Genomic DNA, 17,384 nt, shown 5'->3' on the forward strand with positions numbered 1-17,384 from the left:
TTAGTCTCCTGCCCCACCTCATTTCAGCTGGACTTTTTCCTGTAGCAGAACATGGGGTCGTGTGTTGGGCCAACAAGAACTCTGCCAGTCTCTGATGCCAGTCGCCTCGAATGATTCTTTTTAAAGCGTCCTTCGTGGTCCTCACATTACGTTCAGCCAAGCCGTTGGTAGATGGGTGGAAGGGTGCTGATGTCTTGTGCTTAATCGAGTTGGCCTTGAGGAAATCCTGAAATTCAATAGATGTGAATTGTGGCCCATTATCAGACACAATTAAATCCGGCAACCCATGAGTGGCAAAGAGGCCCCTTAATGCCTGTATTGTTCTTCCTGAAGTTACTGAACTGACTGGTACTACCTCTAGCCATCTAGAGAAGCTGTCAACCACTACTAGAAATGTTAACGCTTGGAAAGGTCCAGCAAAGTCAATATGAATCCTGGACCAAGGATTCCTAGCTAACTCCCACTTATGCGTACGGATGTGTTGTTGTTCAGGCCTAGAACGCTGGCACAGATGGCAATTGGCAACACATTCCTCAATGTCGTTGTCCAGTCCTGGCCACCACAAGTGACTCCTAGCCAACGCCTTCATCCGTACTATTCCAGGGTGTCCTTCATGTAATTCTAGTAAAATAGCTGATTTATGGATTCCTGGAATAACCACACGATTTCCCCAGAGTAAGCATCCTAAATGAACTGACAGTTCATCTTTCCTTCTGAAATAGGGACTGTATTTTTCGTCCGGGTTGGCGTTTGGCCACCCACTCATGACCCAGGCCATTACTCTCTTTAAGGTGTGGTCCTTATTTGTTGCCTCAGCTATGTCTTTAGCAGTTAGGGGTAAATCAGGAATATCCTGTAGGGACATTATTTGTCCCACAGGCGCAGGGTCGTCCTCTGTTATGCTTAGGGGCAATCTGCTAAGGGCGTCAGCGTGTCCCATGTCCTTGCCAGGTCTGTATTGGAGGGAAAATGAGTATGCTGAGAGGAAAATGGACCACCTCAGCATTCTGGGCGACATAATTTGGGGAGTCTGTTTATCCGTGGTAAACAGTCCCAACAGGGGTTTGTGGTCAGTCAGTATGGTAAAGTTCCTACCATAAAGGTAGTCGTGGAACTTTTTTACTCCTGCCACAATTGCTAATGCCTCCCTGTCTATCTGAGCATAATTCCGCTCCGCCTTGGTTAGTGTCCGGGAATAATATGCAATGGGTCTTTGTATCCCTTGGTTGTCTAAGTGGCTGATCACAGCCCCTACACCATAGGGCGAAGCATCGCACGCCAGGTAAATCGGTTTGTTTTCTATAAAGTGGGTTACAGTTGATTTACTGGAAAGAATGTCCTTTAAAGTTTGGAAACTCACTTTGTGTTTGTTCTGCCATTGCCAAGGAGACTTCTTATCTAAGAGTCTGTGGAGGGGTTCTGCAATGGCAGCCTTGTGTGGCACAAACGTGTGGTAAAAGTTTACCAAGCCAAGGAAGGCCTGTAGTTCCGCCTTGTTCCTTGGTTCTGGGGCCCATTTAATTGCTTTAATTTTGTCAGGGGTAGGGTGGATTCCACTTTTGTCAATCCTGAACCCCAAAAAATCAGTGGATTTAACCCCAATGCTACATTTTTCCCTTTTTAGTTTCAATCCAGCCCTCCTAAATCTACCCAGTACCTGTTCCAGCCGCTCTACTAACATCTCCTCATCTTTTCCAGCTATCAGGACATCATCAAAGTAAGGGCATACTCCAGGTATGCCCTTTAAGGTCCTCTCCATCACTTCTTGGAAGATGCCTGGAGCTGCTGCAATCCCAAATTGCAGTCTGTGGACTCGGAACGCCCCCTTGTGGGTAACAATCGTCTGTGCCTCTGCAGCCTCTTTAGAAACAGTCAACTGTAAGTACGCATGCGCCAAGTCTAGCTTGGCAAACATGGCGCCGTCCTGGATCGTGGCGAGGACCTGCTTCACCGTCGGGACCGGGTAAGCATGCTTTTTCATTCCAATGTTCAGGGTGGCTTTGTAGTCAGCGCAGATTCTCACATCCCCGTTGGGTTTGAGGGGTGTGACAATCGGCGTTTCCCACAAACCACCCTCAACAGGTTCTAATACCCCTTGGCCTACAAGCCGGTCGAGCTCGGCCTCGATTTTTTCCTTTAAGGCGAAAGGTACCCTTCGGGCCTTAAGCCTGATTGGTTTTACTGAGGGGTCTAGGTTAAATTTAATTGGGGGCCCCTTGTACTTACCCAGAGATCCATCGAATACGTCTGCAAATTCATTGCAGACTGATTCGAGGGTCTTATTTTTAATCACTGAATTTATCCCCCCAATCCAAATGCCCAGGGCAGGGAACCAGTTAAGTCCAATTAAACTAGTCCTATGTCCCTCCGTAACAATTAATTCTAAGACCCCCTTAAATCCCTTAAATTTAACGCTAAGGCTGGTCTTTCCTTTTATATTTATGGGGCTTTTTTGGAAGTCAGTTAATTGTATATTTGTTGAACTAAGTGGAATTCTCCTTCCACTTATTTGTTCAATCCTCTCAAGGGTTTCAGTGGAAATTATTGACACTGAAGCCCCTGAGTCTATTTCCATTCTGCAAGGGACCCCTTGCAGGTGGACTGTAATTTTCAATTTTCCTGCTGGAAAATTGCGACCTTTTTCCTGTCTCCTCCGGTTGACTCGCGCCACCTCCCCTAGATTTGGGATTTTAACCCGGGGTTTAGGGGTCTCCTTGCCACTGGAATTAGGGGTTACCTTACCCTCGGGCCACACATCGACTTCGTGAAGGCGGTTGTCGCGAGCACGGCTCCTACAGATGGCCTGGATGTGGCCGGTCTTGCCGCATGCCCTGCACTTTGCGGTACGGAATCGGCAAGAGGCGCGGGGATGGTTGCCGCCGCAGCTGCCGCACCGGTTCTGGTTGTCGATGTCGCGCGGTCTGGTTGCGGTGTCCCGCCACGGTCGTTGTGCCCCCGTCGCTTGTCTTTGCGGAGTTGCGGTTTGTTGACAGCGGGCAGGTTCAGGCCCTTTCGCTTCTGGGTTGTCTTGGCGCCAATTTTCCGAATCGCCTTGAGACTTCGGCAATGTCGTCTTCCCACTGCTGGTCCACCTCCCCGCAGTCCACATAGCCCTCTTGGTTGATCTCGGACGCCGCTGCCATGCTACTGCGGGGGGGGTCGCGATACCCGGTAGACTCGTACGTTAAGAGTTCGTCTATCACCTCCTGCAGATCGCCGGTGGGTTTGCCGATTATTCTGTTTTGTAGCTGCTCATCACGCAAGCCCAGTACGACTTGGTCCCGAATTCTTATTTCTAAATTATCGTATTTACATCGTACTGCGGCTTCCCTGACGGCAGCGACAAATTTTTGAATGGATTCACCCGGTCTCTGGTTCCTTTTCTCAAAGATGCGGCGCCAAAAGAGCTCAGATCTCCTAGGTGTAAAGTGGACCTTTAGTTTGGCTAAAAGGTCGGCATAAGGCACGCTAGAGACTGGTTGCGGTTGACACAGTCCGACAGCGATTCTGTAGACCGGTGTGCCACAAATCGTCAATAATGCTGCCGCCTTTTTCCGGTCATCTGTGATTCCGTTCACTAGCAGGAACCCTTCCACTTGACCGATGTATTCTTCCCAATCCTCGGGGAAGTTTGGGTCGAATTCCTTCAAGGACCCTATTTGCGCCATTCGGAGAATTTTCTATTTCACTGCGGCCGCCGGTTGACTGTGACTCGTTTTCGAATTTGCCGCCTTTGCGCAACAATTCGCCGATTCTCTGGTCTTCTGTCTATCCCACCTTCGTCGCCAATTGTTTGGTTCTGATAGACGAGGACTCAGAGTGGTTTTTGCAATGAACGAGTTTATTGAATACACAATTGTCAACTGTCAACTGTCAAATGTTGCAACCTTTTATAGGGGACGTGTTTGAACTGTAACCAATCAATGGAGTCTGTTTTCCCGCTCCTAGGTTATTGCATCCAATGATTGCACCTTAATTTCCCGCTCTAAACCCTGCTATGCTGCAATCTGTTTGCAATCTGTTAAGTACCTTGTTAATAACTATTTACATACACAACAGGGCAGTTGTAGGTTTTTCTAATTTTCCAAATCTACTTTAACTTGTGCTTTCAATTTATCATAGTTATCTCTTCTTTGACAGTTACACATCTTGCTGTTAATTGAACTCCTAGATATTTAAATTTCTTTGGGATCTGCATATCCATCATCTTAGGAAATTCTCTTTTCTGTTTGTCTGTAAAGTTTTTAACTTTTAGCTCCGATACATCATGCAACATCATGTGATGTTGTGAGTTTGACATGTCTGGCCTATAGTTTTTTATTTGTAATAAATCAGAATCTTCTTTGGGTATCAGTGTTATTTTATAAACGTGGTTTTCATGTATCACTGATACTACTGTATGCCCCCATTGATGCCATTATAAGACTATACAATCAGAATAACCAAGAGAATAGATTATCCATTTGGAGAAAATATTGGAAGCTTTAGACTATTTTTTAATTTTGAAAAAAAAATATTTAAATAATGGTTGATATGGAGAATGTTCTGAGAAAAATAGTTCTTTCTCATATTAGATTCAATGATAGTTTGACAAAGTACTCAGAACACAGTTTATGTACAAAATTCAGTGTCACAAAATGCAAGATAACTTAAAATTATTTATTGACATTTTAATTTATTATATATGGAGGTAGGGCAGCAAAAATAGGTTGTGTTCTGCAAGATATTATGATATATTAGAGGTTTCTCTCATCAAAAAAGTTTGAAGATACTACTAGGCTGAAAATTATCATATATTTATGAAATAAATATGGTGATATATTAATAATAATAATAATAATAGATATTTACTAGTATAAATATATTTTAGTACATATTTATAAATCAAATAATAGAATGGCTCCAAAGAGAAACACGGGAAAAAATAAAGCAAGCTTCACCTAATGGAATTTCATAGTGTTGCATAGTGTCCCAACTCTTATTATTTCTAAACAATAGCTATATTGACAGGGATGGATGGGAACTGAATCCATCACATGTGGACCATGTCAAGCTGGGGAAGATATCCTTAAAAGCACTCTCCCTTTCATGCAATAAAGGGACGCGGCGGCTCAGTGGGTTAGGACGCTGAGCTTGTCGATCGGAAGATCAGCAGTTTGGCGGGTTGAATCCCGAGTGCCGCGTAACAGAGTGAGCGCCTGTTACTCGTCCCAGCTTCTGCCAACCTAGCAGTTCAAAAGTACGTAAAAATGTAAGTAGAAAAAGAGGGACCACTACAGTGGGAAGGTAACAGCGTTCCGTGCGCCTTTGGCGTCTAGTCATGCCGGCCACATGACCACGGAGACGTCCTCTGACAAGTGCTGGCTCTTCAGCTTTGAAACAGAGATGAGCACCGGCCCCTAGAGTTAGAAATGACTAGCACGCATGTGCGGGGGAACCTTTACCTTTACCTTTTTCATGCAATGTTCTGACCCTGATATGCTATTAGGAGGGCTCCTACCTGGAATAGAAGAGGGAACTAGATGGCTGTTGTCCCTAAACAAGTAACTTTTCTTTTAATTGCCTCACTTATCTATATTTTATCCTTGTAACAGTAACAGTGCTTCAAAATTTCCCCATCTATCTGACTTAAACAGATAAACAGGTTTCTCTTCCTCTGCAGTTAGAGAACAATATCTCTGTTGTTTTAGGATTCCTTCAAGTTATGAAGCTTCAGCTAATCACATTCCTTTCTCTAAAGTAAGCTTCTTGGAACTCCTTTGTTTTAGGTAGACGGGCAACATTAAATTGCTCCATCCATCTACAAGCTTGATGATCAAGAGGCACTTGTGGTTATCATTCTTTTAGGGCTCCTGAGATTTTTATCTCTAGGCATGCTGTTAAACCACAAATCTACCCTCTCCCCCACCCTTCTTCTTTGAATAGCCCTGATTTCTTGGCTGTTCTTTCACCTGGATGTAAACCCAGTTTACTTAATCCACGTTGACCACAATTTCTCAGATTAACAGATACAAACAAGCATATTCAGTTTTGTTGACCTAAGCCTTTGCTTTTCTCTGCTTCTTGAAACCACACCGGTCTAGTATAGACCAACTCTCATGGGAAGCTTTGGAACTGCAATCCTATCTAAAACATTTGCTCTACATTCAGACACAAACATTAAAATTCCCAGATTTGGGCTGGAAAAATCCAGATGATTAGATGATAGCAAATTTTCTATATCTTTTTCTATTCTTTCTAACACTTGCAGTCACATCCCACAATTGTGATCATAAATGTTAAATTTAGCAATAGTTCTCAGTTGACATCCTCCCTCCAAGGGGGAGCTATTTTTTTAAAATAAGCAGATTTGAGAATTCTGGGATCATGAATTAATAGGTATGGGGCAAACACCATAAACTAACAGCTACCTTAAAAGGAAAGAACAACAACAAAAGTGAAACAGTAGCCTTGGAAAACTTCAGTACAGGAACATATTGGCAACAACATCTTCTTGGGTCTCCATAAAAATCAAGTCAGTGAATTATGTCTATTCCAGCCTAAATGGTTAAAATGGAAGAAAAACAAGGGAGAGTAGCTACGATCTCTGTAGATTAGCTAAAGAAGTTCTTACTTGATTTGGGACACTGGCTGAGGCAGTTTCCATGTATGCAAACCTCAGTCCTTAGGCCTGAACATTCATATGCCCCAAGAAAGGAAATTGCCATAAACTCAATTTCCAGTGTTAAGAAAGAAGCTGCTACCTGCACAAATGTAGCTCTCACTGAGGCCATATAGTAGCTTTTGGACATTAACATGTGTACAGAATAGGAGTAGCTCCATAGGAATACTTGGCCCCTAGTGCTGGGCATATTCTTGTCCAAAATTATGGAATTACAAAATAACAGAGTTGGAAGGGACCTTCTAGTACAACTCCCCATTCAAACAGGAGACCCTACCATTTCAGACAATTGACTGTCCAGTCTCTTCTTAAAACCTCCAGTGATAAAGCACCCACAACTTCTGGAGGCAAGCTGTTCCAATGATTAATTCTTCTTATTAACAGGAAACTTTTCCTTAGTTCTAGGTCGGATCACTTTTTGATAAGCTTCCATCTATTACTTCTTGTCCTATCCTCAGATGCTTTGGAGAATAGGTTGATCCTGTCCACTTTGCGACTTCTGAGCGTCTTGAAATTTTAAAAATCTTAAACATCTTGCTTTTTAGTGCCTTCAGCTTCATCTTCTGACCACATTCAGGCAAAGGAGAGAATGGCCGCACTCATACGCACTCATACGTCAGGCTATGTGTTGCCTGAGTGGGAATTATAAGTGCTACCCATTGTTTGGCTTTGTAAAGGAAATTGGCCACATAAACAGCATGTCTAGATGACTCAAACCAAGCCAATTTGGATAAAAAAGCAAAGCAAAACACGTAATACAGTGCAGAGATGAAAAGCCTCCTTGGCAGTCAGACAAGCTGTCAAAGTGATGTGGAACACACCAGAGACCTCACGGTGGGCTGTTAAAAGTCAAGATTACTAATGAAAGAACAGCAAGTAATATCAGCAGCAAATAGACAGCTGGACATAACTAGAGGCATGGGGGGGGGGAACACCAAAGGGAACCAAAATATTTAGGCGGCCCCTGAGTTTATGTGCAGGGAACACGTTTTCAAAGGTTTGAAGTTGGTACGTTAGTTCCATCTTGCCAACAGTGTGTGTATGTGTGAAAGAGAGATGATATTTTTCCTCTGATCCCATGGCAGTTGTTATTCACACTGGTAAATGTCTGAAATGTGTCAAAAAGAAACAAGCAAAACAAATCCACATTCTATTGGACCAGACAAGATGTGGAAGAGAAACTCAATATGAAATCTCATGGTTTCTCACTTAGCCAATTACAAATGAGGACACGTCTGGACTTAAGGCAGAGTAAAAATCCAGAAGAACCAGCTCATGTTTTGAGGAGGGTACTAAACTGTTTCCCAATGGGGCCCCTTCTCTATCAGGAGCTATTACAAGCTTAATCAGCTCTGCTAGCAACTTCCTCAGAGCAATGTTAGGTCAAAGGCTTAGTAGAAATGTTACAATCCAATTGCCTGAAAATATTTGATTGTGTGATTAGCAAAAAAGGAGGTGACTAAAATCCCTCTCTCCCATGCCCAATTTTATATTCAAGATTGCTTCCACAGTCTTCTAGAAGAAAATGTGATGGTAGACTCTACCTTGACAATAAAATAGGATCTTACAAACTAATCAACTGTGAATAACTTTCTATTAAAGGTAAAGGTAAGGTAAAGTTTCCCCCGCACATGTGTGCTAGTCATTTCCAACTCTAGGGGCTGGTGCTCATCTCCGTTTCAAAGCCGAAGAGCCAGCGCTTGTCCAAGGACGTCTTCGTGGTCATGTGGCCGGCATGACTAGACGCCAAAGGCGCACGGAATGCTGTTACCTTCCTACCGTAGTGGTCCCTATTTTTCTACTTGCATTTTTACGTGCTTTCGAACTGCTATGTGGGCAGAAGCTGAGTAACAGGCGCTCACTCTGCTACGCGGTACTCGGGATTCAACCCGCCAAACTGCCAACCTTCTGATCAACAAGCTCAGCGTCCTAACCCACTGAGCCACCGCGTCCCTTAACTTTCTATTACAGGGGCTAAATGAATCTACCATCTGTTCTATGCAAGGGTGACAAACAGTGGGAGAAATTCAGCTTGTTACCACCCACTGATGGTATCCAAAAGAGACCTTGTACTGATCCAATACAATAAAGGATGTCTTGCTAAAATCCATACATATCTACATACATATATGTCTTGGCACCACCAAAACAAAAGCAACAGGGGAAAAATAGATGTTTCTCTTGCCATTATCCCTGTTGCTAGCAAAACTTTTCCATCTGGGTCTCACTCTGACCCCTACTTAAAGATGCCTAGAGATTGAAAGTAAGATGGTCATTCACATATGGATTCAACAGAAGCATCACAGAGGACACTAATTTGCAGAACCCTCACGCATACATAGGGAGTGTATACGTGCGTGTGACCCATGTACCATAACTTTAGAATTAATTACATAATTTAAAAGAAACACAAGAAACTCAGCAGATTGAAAAGACCATGACCATCCTAGCAATGTCTTTGCCCATTCTGTTATGCAGTTGTTAATTGTCAAAGGTCAACCACAAGAGGCTGATGCCTCTTTTTCTTCTATTCTTCTATTCTTTGTCTTGAAAAGCCGCTTGGATAGAGATTAATTTCTCATCCCCCATCCTGTCAGCAATATCCACGCTGAATACATAGTCAGGGGTCAGGGTGCAGGCACAAAGCCAATGAGAAAGTGAAATTGTATCATTTTGCCTACCCAGCTTAGGTGTGCCTGCCCGCTAAATACCCACGTCAGTGTTTTCCCTCTCACACCAATGGACAATAAGCATATTGATTCCAGTCTGAAAAGAAAATGCTACCTAACTGAGCATGAGAATTATGTGACCATTAAGAACAGACATGTCAAACACAAGGCCCGGGGGCCGGATGTGGCCTGCGAAGTGGTTTCATGTGGCCCGCGAAGCCATCCTGGAAACAGTGAGGGAACGGACCCCACTGCCTTGGCCCTGGCCCAGAGACCCTCCGTCTGCCAGAGACCCTCAGATCTGTCCCCACTCCTGCCCAGGCCCCCATAGGCACCCTTGATGCGAACGATGTAGAGCTGGCCACGCCCACCCAGTAGGCCATACGCACTCTAGCCATGCCCACCCAGTAGGCCACGCCCATCCTGGCCATACCCACCCAGCCCCCTGAGGGCAACCGCAATGCTGATGCAGCCCTCAATGAAATTGAGTTTGACACCCCTGATTAAGAACATTTGACAGCTGTATGTACGTATTCAGAAATGTATCACAATGCCCAAGTAGGGGCCCTTTTCTTGACACTCTGGCAAGATCACATGGCTAGTGAAAATGTGCTATGCTTGAGGAAGCTGCAGTATAGCTTTCTAGGATCAGAGCAGAGCAGGGTTGGGGCTGTTTAGTTCCTCCAGGCAATTTCTATGGTTTTGCAGCCTGGGTGACTCCCTTGCCATTCAATTTCCTGTGCTTTCCTCAGCATTGTTTAAAATATTTACCCAGTCTGTTTTAAGCCCTTGGGCCTCCCAGGGGCCTAGCTATACCAGCTCTCTTATCAGAGCAATTTCGACTCATTAGCCTTTCCTCTAATGACTTTTTACCATTGGAATGTGGGGAGGGAGATGTTACTCTGCATTCATTTGATATCTTGGAAGCATTGTTGCAAGCTTGCACATGTTCCTTAAAAATAATTATGATTAGCAGCTGTGTGTATTATTGGAAAGATAAGGCGACTTCCAGGAGAAAGTGGCTGGCTATTTGCATGTTTGAGAGCACATACGTGATTATGTCCTCGGAGAAAATGGCTAGGATCCAAACCAAAGAACCAGGCAATTTGTTCTGGGCCCTCCTGAGGTTTTGAGACTTTTGCTCCATCAGCTGTCTCTTGCAACACAGAGAACTATGAGAGCCAGCTGGATCACCCTCAGAGTGGGAGTAAATGGGATTTAAAGAGCCCACATCACTGGGCCTTATGGACTAAACTGGAAGAACTGACCAGTAGGAGTATGAACTTTGCTGAACAGGTTGGAATTTCCAGGAACTTTCACCATGTCTATAAGGCACTAGATGCAATAGACCAGAAGCCTCTGGAGAGCCTATCAAAACATTATGTCGTTATTTGCTAAAACTAGACTACTAAGGTCTACCTAGTCTACTCTTCTCCTTTCAGCAGTGGCAAGACATGTACCACCGAAATTTCATAAGTAAGGTGTGAAAAAAATGGCTTCCCTTGTTTGCTACTCAATGCAAGAGGGTTTTTTTTTCATATTGGTAATGCTATGCCCTTTAGTAATAATATACAATAGCAACACTCAAATTTCTTTTTATAGTGGTTTAGCTACCTACTGGAGATGAAGGGACATTATTTAAAGAGATAATGAAAACTCTACCTTTGGATAATTGTCTCTGTGATGCTAACCCCTTTTTGATCTCTTTGGGGACAACAGATCACTTGTTCAGTGTGCTATTTGTTCTGGTCTTTGTTTCTGGTTAAGTTCTAAATCCCTATTTAAATACGTGGACCAAAGTAGACAGAAAGTTCCTAAAGAATTATTTACAACTCAGCCTTTTACACTCATGCTGATTAGCTTACATTTTCATGCTTGGACAAGATCGTGAGCTGAGACTTTTAAAAAACATGGAACACACACACACACACACACACACATACACAGAGAGAGAGAGAGTACATTTCTTTTTAGAAAAGGAATATTGAAATAAAGAATGTTTTAATCACATTCTTCATTTCATTTGATACATATTAAGCGACTGTACATTTGACAGCATATATCAGCAATACTTGGAGCAAGTCTTGATAAAGTAAATCAGCGAGATGGCACAATGCTGCTGATCTTGATACTTGACCTGATTGTATTGAATGCTGAAAACCATTTTCACAATGGTATGTTGAAAAAAAAGGTGGCAAAACCTTTCTACTTATTCTCCTTGAATTTTCATCTACAAGGTTTTTAGCCATGGTTTTGCCCATATTGCCCAATCTGATTTTTGAGCGGAGATCTGCTGACATGGAGCATTTATCCATGTATTACTAGGCTAGTGAAATTAAATGGCCTCATAAAAAGAACAGAAGCATAAACAGTGTGCTGCTGGATTGGAGCCCTGACCATCCTGATCCAGGCGTCACAGTGGCCAACTGACTGCACAAGGAAGCCCACTAGTCTCCCATCAGATGACCTTCTAATAACAGCCATTGATCCCCATGACTTTGGTCAGGGGTAGGCATCCTTGGCTCTTTTATGACTCGTGATCTTCAACTCCCAGAATTCTGGGAGTTGAAGTCCACGGGTCATAAAAGAGCCAAGGTTGCCTACCCCTGACTTTAGTGAATTGGTCGAACCCACCAGTACATCTTGTGGTAGCAAATTCCAAAGTTTGATTATGCATTATTTTAAAAAAATATTTTTTTTTTAACCTCAAACCCCATCTGGTGGTTGTGGAACATATTCAAGTTGTTTGGGCAAAATCTATGGGAAAGAAACTATAAATTGACAATGGCAACTTCGTATAAAGAAAACCTATATAAAACATTTTATAGATGGCACTTACCACCTGCCAGATTAGCAAAAATGTTTAAAAATATGTCTAGTAAATGTTGGAAATGTAACCAAAAACCTGATACATACTATCACGTCTATTAAAACAAAAAAAGGTTGGACAAAAATACATACCTGGTTAGAAAAAATGTTAGGGAAACACGTAGGCTTTAAACCTGAACTTTTTTTATTAGGTATAATTCCAGAAAAAAATTATAAACAAAGTGTATATTTAACATTACATGTGTTAACAGCAGTGAGGATTGTATTTGCTCAGCACTGGAAAAATGAAGAAACACCATTGGACAGAGAGATAATTAAGGAAATACTGGACTGTGCTGAAATGGACTGACTTACATTGAGGATTAAAGAAAAATAAGATATAGAATATTTTCAAACATGGAACTTATTTTATCAATGGCTGGAAAAATGGGCTAGAGAGTAAGAACTTAACTTGTATTGCTAAGCAAAATAAATCAACCCAGACAACACGTTGTTCATTAAGCACTAATGAAATGTAACAATAGAAAATTCATAAAATATTATAAAAAAAGTTGTTTGTGGAACTCCAATGTTTCACAGAACATATTTTAAGAAATATTGTTATAGAACGTATACAGGTCTCCTATGGGGCAGAGCAATTAAAAACTAGTGGTGGGGTAGCCAATTCTGTTATTCAGAGAAAATGATGTCGCGCAACCTATCAGGACTGTTTTGCCATTGCCGACAATGGGGTGGGCACGGCTTCCACGTGACGCATCCAGCCCGCTGGCCGGCAGTTTGACACCCCTGGACTATAGTATTTTTCTATACAGTAAACAGCAGTTGTGCATAACTCAATGGCATATAAGTAAACGTATATTACAGATAGCCCTTGGGTTAAGAACAAGTTCCATTCCTAGCTTTGTCTTTAAACTCAGATTTGTACTTAAGTCGTAACTCGTGCTTATAAACAAACTGCCATTTACTAAAAATGGTGGACGGTATTGTCCTTCCTCTTGCTGATGAACCACTGAAGCCACACTTTGCTTTCAGGAACTGCTGAAAATGAGCTTTATACATGTGGCTTCAGCAGTTTAGCAGCTCAAAGAAAGAGAACCACTGTTCACCATTTTTAATAACAGCCTGTTCATATCTAGGGTTTGTCCTTAAGTTGGACATTCTTAACCCAGGGACCATCCTGAATGTCTGATTGTGTCATATCTATTCCTCTTCTTATAAGTGAGTGAATTGGAGAAGTGTTTGCCTGAGGCATTTCCACATGTTATCTCACAGCTCTGCACATAAAAGTTGCCCCAGCCTTTTTTGTCTAAGTAATGATTCCTATATATCTCCATCAAGGTCTTCTTCCTTATGCTCTGTCTGTAGCAGTCAGCATTTTCTTAGTCCAGGACTGATTGATTTATCCATGCCACACTTAGAAACTGTTTCCAGATTCATATATTGAAAGCATTTACCTTTTTCTCTCATTCTTTTTCGGTGTCTACCTTTCACATCTGTATGTTATCACAAAAAAGATTTTGTGGACAAAAAAAGTACTTACATTCTTCATGAACTTCTCCAAATTTGCCACTGCCTTCCATCTTCTCTTTTTCAGAACACAGTCCATTTTATGTATTTGTAAACTAAAGCAATTTACCACCTTAATTGGAACTCAACAAATGCTATTAAAAGAAAAGATCAAGTATATAGTAATATCAGATGGCAGTCAGTTTTAAGAAGACACACAACTACTGAATAGGGACAGAGTATCTGCCCAAGTTACATTAAATGAAAATCAAAAGATTCAGTTTGGGGGAGAAAATTTGCCATAAGTATCAGAGGTTTGGAAAATAATCTGGGGTTTCACATTTCTGTAACTTATAGAGAACCCGCTGCTGTATATGCCTAAAGGTTTTGCCTATGCAAAGTTTGGCCTTTTTTTGTCAATTCACACTTGTACAAATACCTGATAGGCTTTTGACACAGATAAAGTTCAGTGCTGATCTTTTAAAAGAGTTGGATTGTTTGCTTCCACTTTACTTTGCTTGGATGTGAAGCATCTCCTTGTATCGATCCAGTTGTGTGACTCCTCTTGGCTTTCTCAAGCAGCTCTTCTTTGAAACAAGTGGATGGCTAGAGATGGAGGGAGTTAGTGGATTCATATGGCCAATGTTGGATGGCTTTCTGGTCTCAGTGATTGGCTTCTGATTATGCTCCTAGATGTTAAGGCTATGAGCACCCTGTAAACAGGATCAAGAGTCCCCATTGGAGACTAGTGTTGCCAGTAGACCTATGGCAAAGTGTGATGTCTTAAACATGTCTCTGGCTGCTCATGGTGTGCTCTGATGGTTGGCAGTGGGCTTTGGGTAGCAAAGATGTGATCAAGAGACCTCCTCCATTGCCATTTGAAAGGGTCTTAGGTGGGGCAACTCCCTATTACTGATCAAGGAAATAGTATTATAAAATTCCTGAGTTCATCCCCGCCAGGTTACCCATGAAACTGGCATAGTGGTGCCTAGTGTGGCTTCCAATTAGTCCATAAAACAGTAGTATCATGGACAGGCATCTAAGAATTGCATGGTTTGGGACTATCAGAAGGATGTTTTTTGTTTGGAATATGTAGGTATTTGATGATATAACCAACTATCAGGTGCTTTTCTCAGATGAGCTGTCAAGTTCAGGTTTTTATCCAGATATCCTTTTTTCAGTCTTCCGTGATTATCTCCATTTGTCCACAAAACATAATTACATAACCCCTTCTATTTATTAACAATGCTTAACCATAAATAATCTAAAATGTTGAAAAAATAATTTAAAAAAACCATTGTGAGACCATCATTCTGTAACTACATTTAGTTTCTGAAATACCACTTCTTCTTTTTTCAAAGTAACAAACTCATCTCTGTTTCCAAAGTTAACATAAGGTTTTAAGTCTTTCGGTATCTGAATACATTCATGTTGCTTTTTTCCTGTACTTTCTGTGTACATTCTTGTTCAGTCGAGGAGGATTCTACAAGGAAACTACACTGAATCTTGTAACTGGGATGCCCTAGCAAGATCTGCTATACCCAGTGACAAAGAACATTGTGCAGATGAGGGTTATGCGAAGAAGTGTTCGGTGGAAAAGAACCATGGACTCGGGAACTTAACCTTGCAATTCCTATAGACTCAGCGTCTCATCTTCTGTGAACACATAGCACATTACAAGTAAAGGTAAAAGTAAAGGTAAAGGTTCCCCTGCACATGCGTGCTAGTCGTTTCCAACTCTAGGGGCCGGTGCTCATCTCCGTTTCAAAGCCGAAGAGCCAGCGCTTGTCTGAGGATGTCTCCGTGGTCATGTGGCCGGCATGACTAGACGCCAAAGGCGCACGGAATGCTGTTACCTTCCCACCGTAGTGGTCCCTATTTTTCTACTTGCATTTTTATATGCTTTCGAACTGCTAGGTTGGCAGAAGCTGGGATGAGTAACAGGCGCTCACTCTGTTACGTGGCACTCGGGATTCGACCCGCCAAACTGCCGATCTTCTGATCGACAAGCTCAGCATCCTAACCCACTGAGCCACCACGTCCCTGATACATTACAAGTACCCAAAGCCAATTGGATCTAGTCAGGTCCTCCATCTTCATTGCCAGTGAATCCAACAGGTACTCTGCCTCCCCTATGACATATGGTATTTAACTAATCTCAAAGTACCTAAACACCAGAGAAACTTTATTCTGGCCTGATGTCATACCCTCCCCTCTGCTGTCCTTGAAAGCTGAGATAGGAAGAGTCCTTATGACTATGAAGTCAGAAGAAGACAGACTTCTGTGCTTCTCCAGTGCCTGAATTACAGAGAGTATACTAGCCTCATTTCACCATTGCTGCACAAATACCAAGAGCGCAGAGGGCAAATCTATTACCTCTCTGCTGCTTTCAGATACCAATCCTGCCCCAACATATAACGCTGTCAGTCTCTGTGCCGTAGCAAATAAAATACACCAGATGATGAACGGTGCCATAAATTAGACTACACGAGCACCTAGTTCATCACACTAGTACACTCTGTACTGTGATAGCCTGCCATATACTAAACTTTATGCTCCCCTACAGCCATCTAATACTTCTAAACTTTCCTTTTGTTTTCTTTTTTAGACTCATTTTTATATACTTTTAATACTTTTTTAGCTTTTAGAAAATGTTTCTAAACTCCATAAACACTGATGTTTGTGGAGAGTCTCAGTCATCCAGGTCATGGTTGTCCCAAAGATGCTTTTTTAGGAGGCAACTGGACTTCCTTGTTTTTCTTTGAAGACGTTTCGCTTCTCATCCAAGAAACGTCTTCAGCTCTGACTGGATGGGGAATGGAAGGATTTATATTCCTTGCAGATAGCTGGTCATTTGCATTCTTTTTAGAGTCGTTGAGGCCATTGGAGGTTTGGCTGCAGGATGTTTCCTGCCTTGTCCCTTCACTGTTGAAGACAGGCGCGGGCTGTTGGGGATGAGTCTGTGTTGTCTGCATCTCAAACTGAAGCACAAATGGTTCCTGTAGTCTGCAATGTTTTCTGGAAATCCGTTCATACTTCCTCACCCTTCAAAGGTGAGGTGCTCATCCCAAAGTGCATAGCTAAATGTCTATGGAGATTCTCAAGTCATCCAGGTCATGGTTGTCCCAAAGGTGCTTTTTCAGGAGGCAAGTGGACTTTATTTTTCTTTGAAGACATTTTGCTTCTCATCCAAGAAGCTTCTTCAGCTCTGACTAGATGGTGGGGAATGGAAGAAGCTTCTTGGATGAGAAGCGAAATGTCTTCAGAGGAAAACAAGAAAGTCCAGTTGCCTCCTGAAAAAGCACCTTTAGACTCCGATGTACCTTTTATGCTTTTCAATTGACCATAGCTCACCCTCATGTTGGTCTATGACAGGGGTCGGCAACCTTAAACACTCAAAGAGCCACTTGGACCCGTTTCCCAGAGGGGAAAAAAACACTGGGAGCCGCAAAACTCACGCGCGTGTGTGCGCACACGAGGGGGGGAACTTGATTGAAGAGTTTAATTAAAAAGAGAGACTGCTGTGTATGAGTTCTCTCTCTCCTTCTCTCTTTCTCTCTCTTCCTCTTTCTCTCCCTCTCTGATCTTCTGCTCACCTGGCAAACTGGCTTCACACTGTTCTCGGACAAGCTGACACACATTCTTATTGGGCTGGCTCTCCTGCCCTGCTTTCTGCAGCTTCCTGCTTCCTGTGGAGATGCAGCAAAGGCAGGAGCCTG

The sequence above is a fragment of the Vipera berus genome (genome assembly GCF_964194415.1).
Source record: "Vipera berus genome assembly, chromosome: 2".
NCBI lineage: Eukaryota > Metazoa > Chordata > Lepidosauria > Squamata > Viperidae > Vipera > Vipera berus.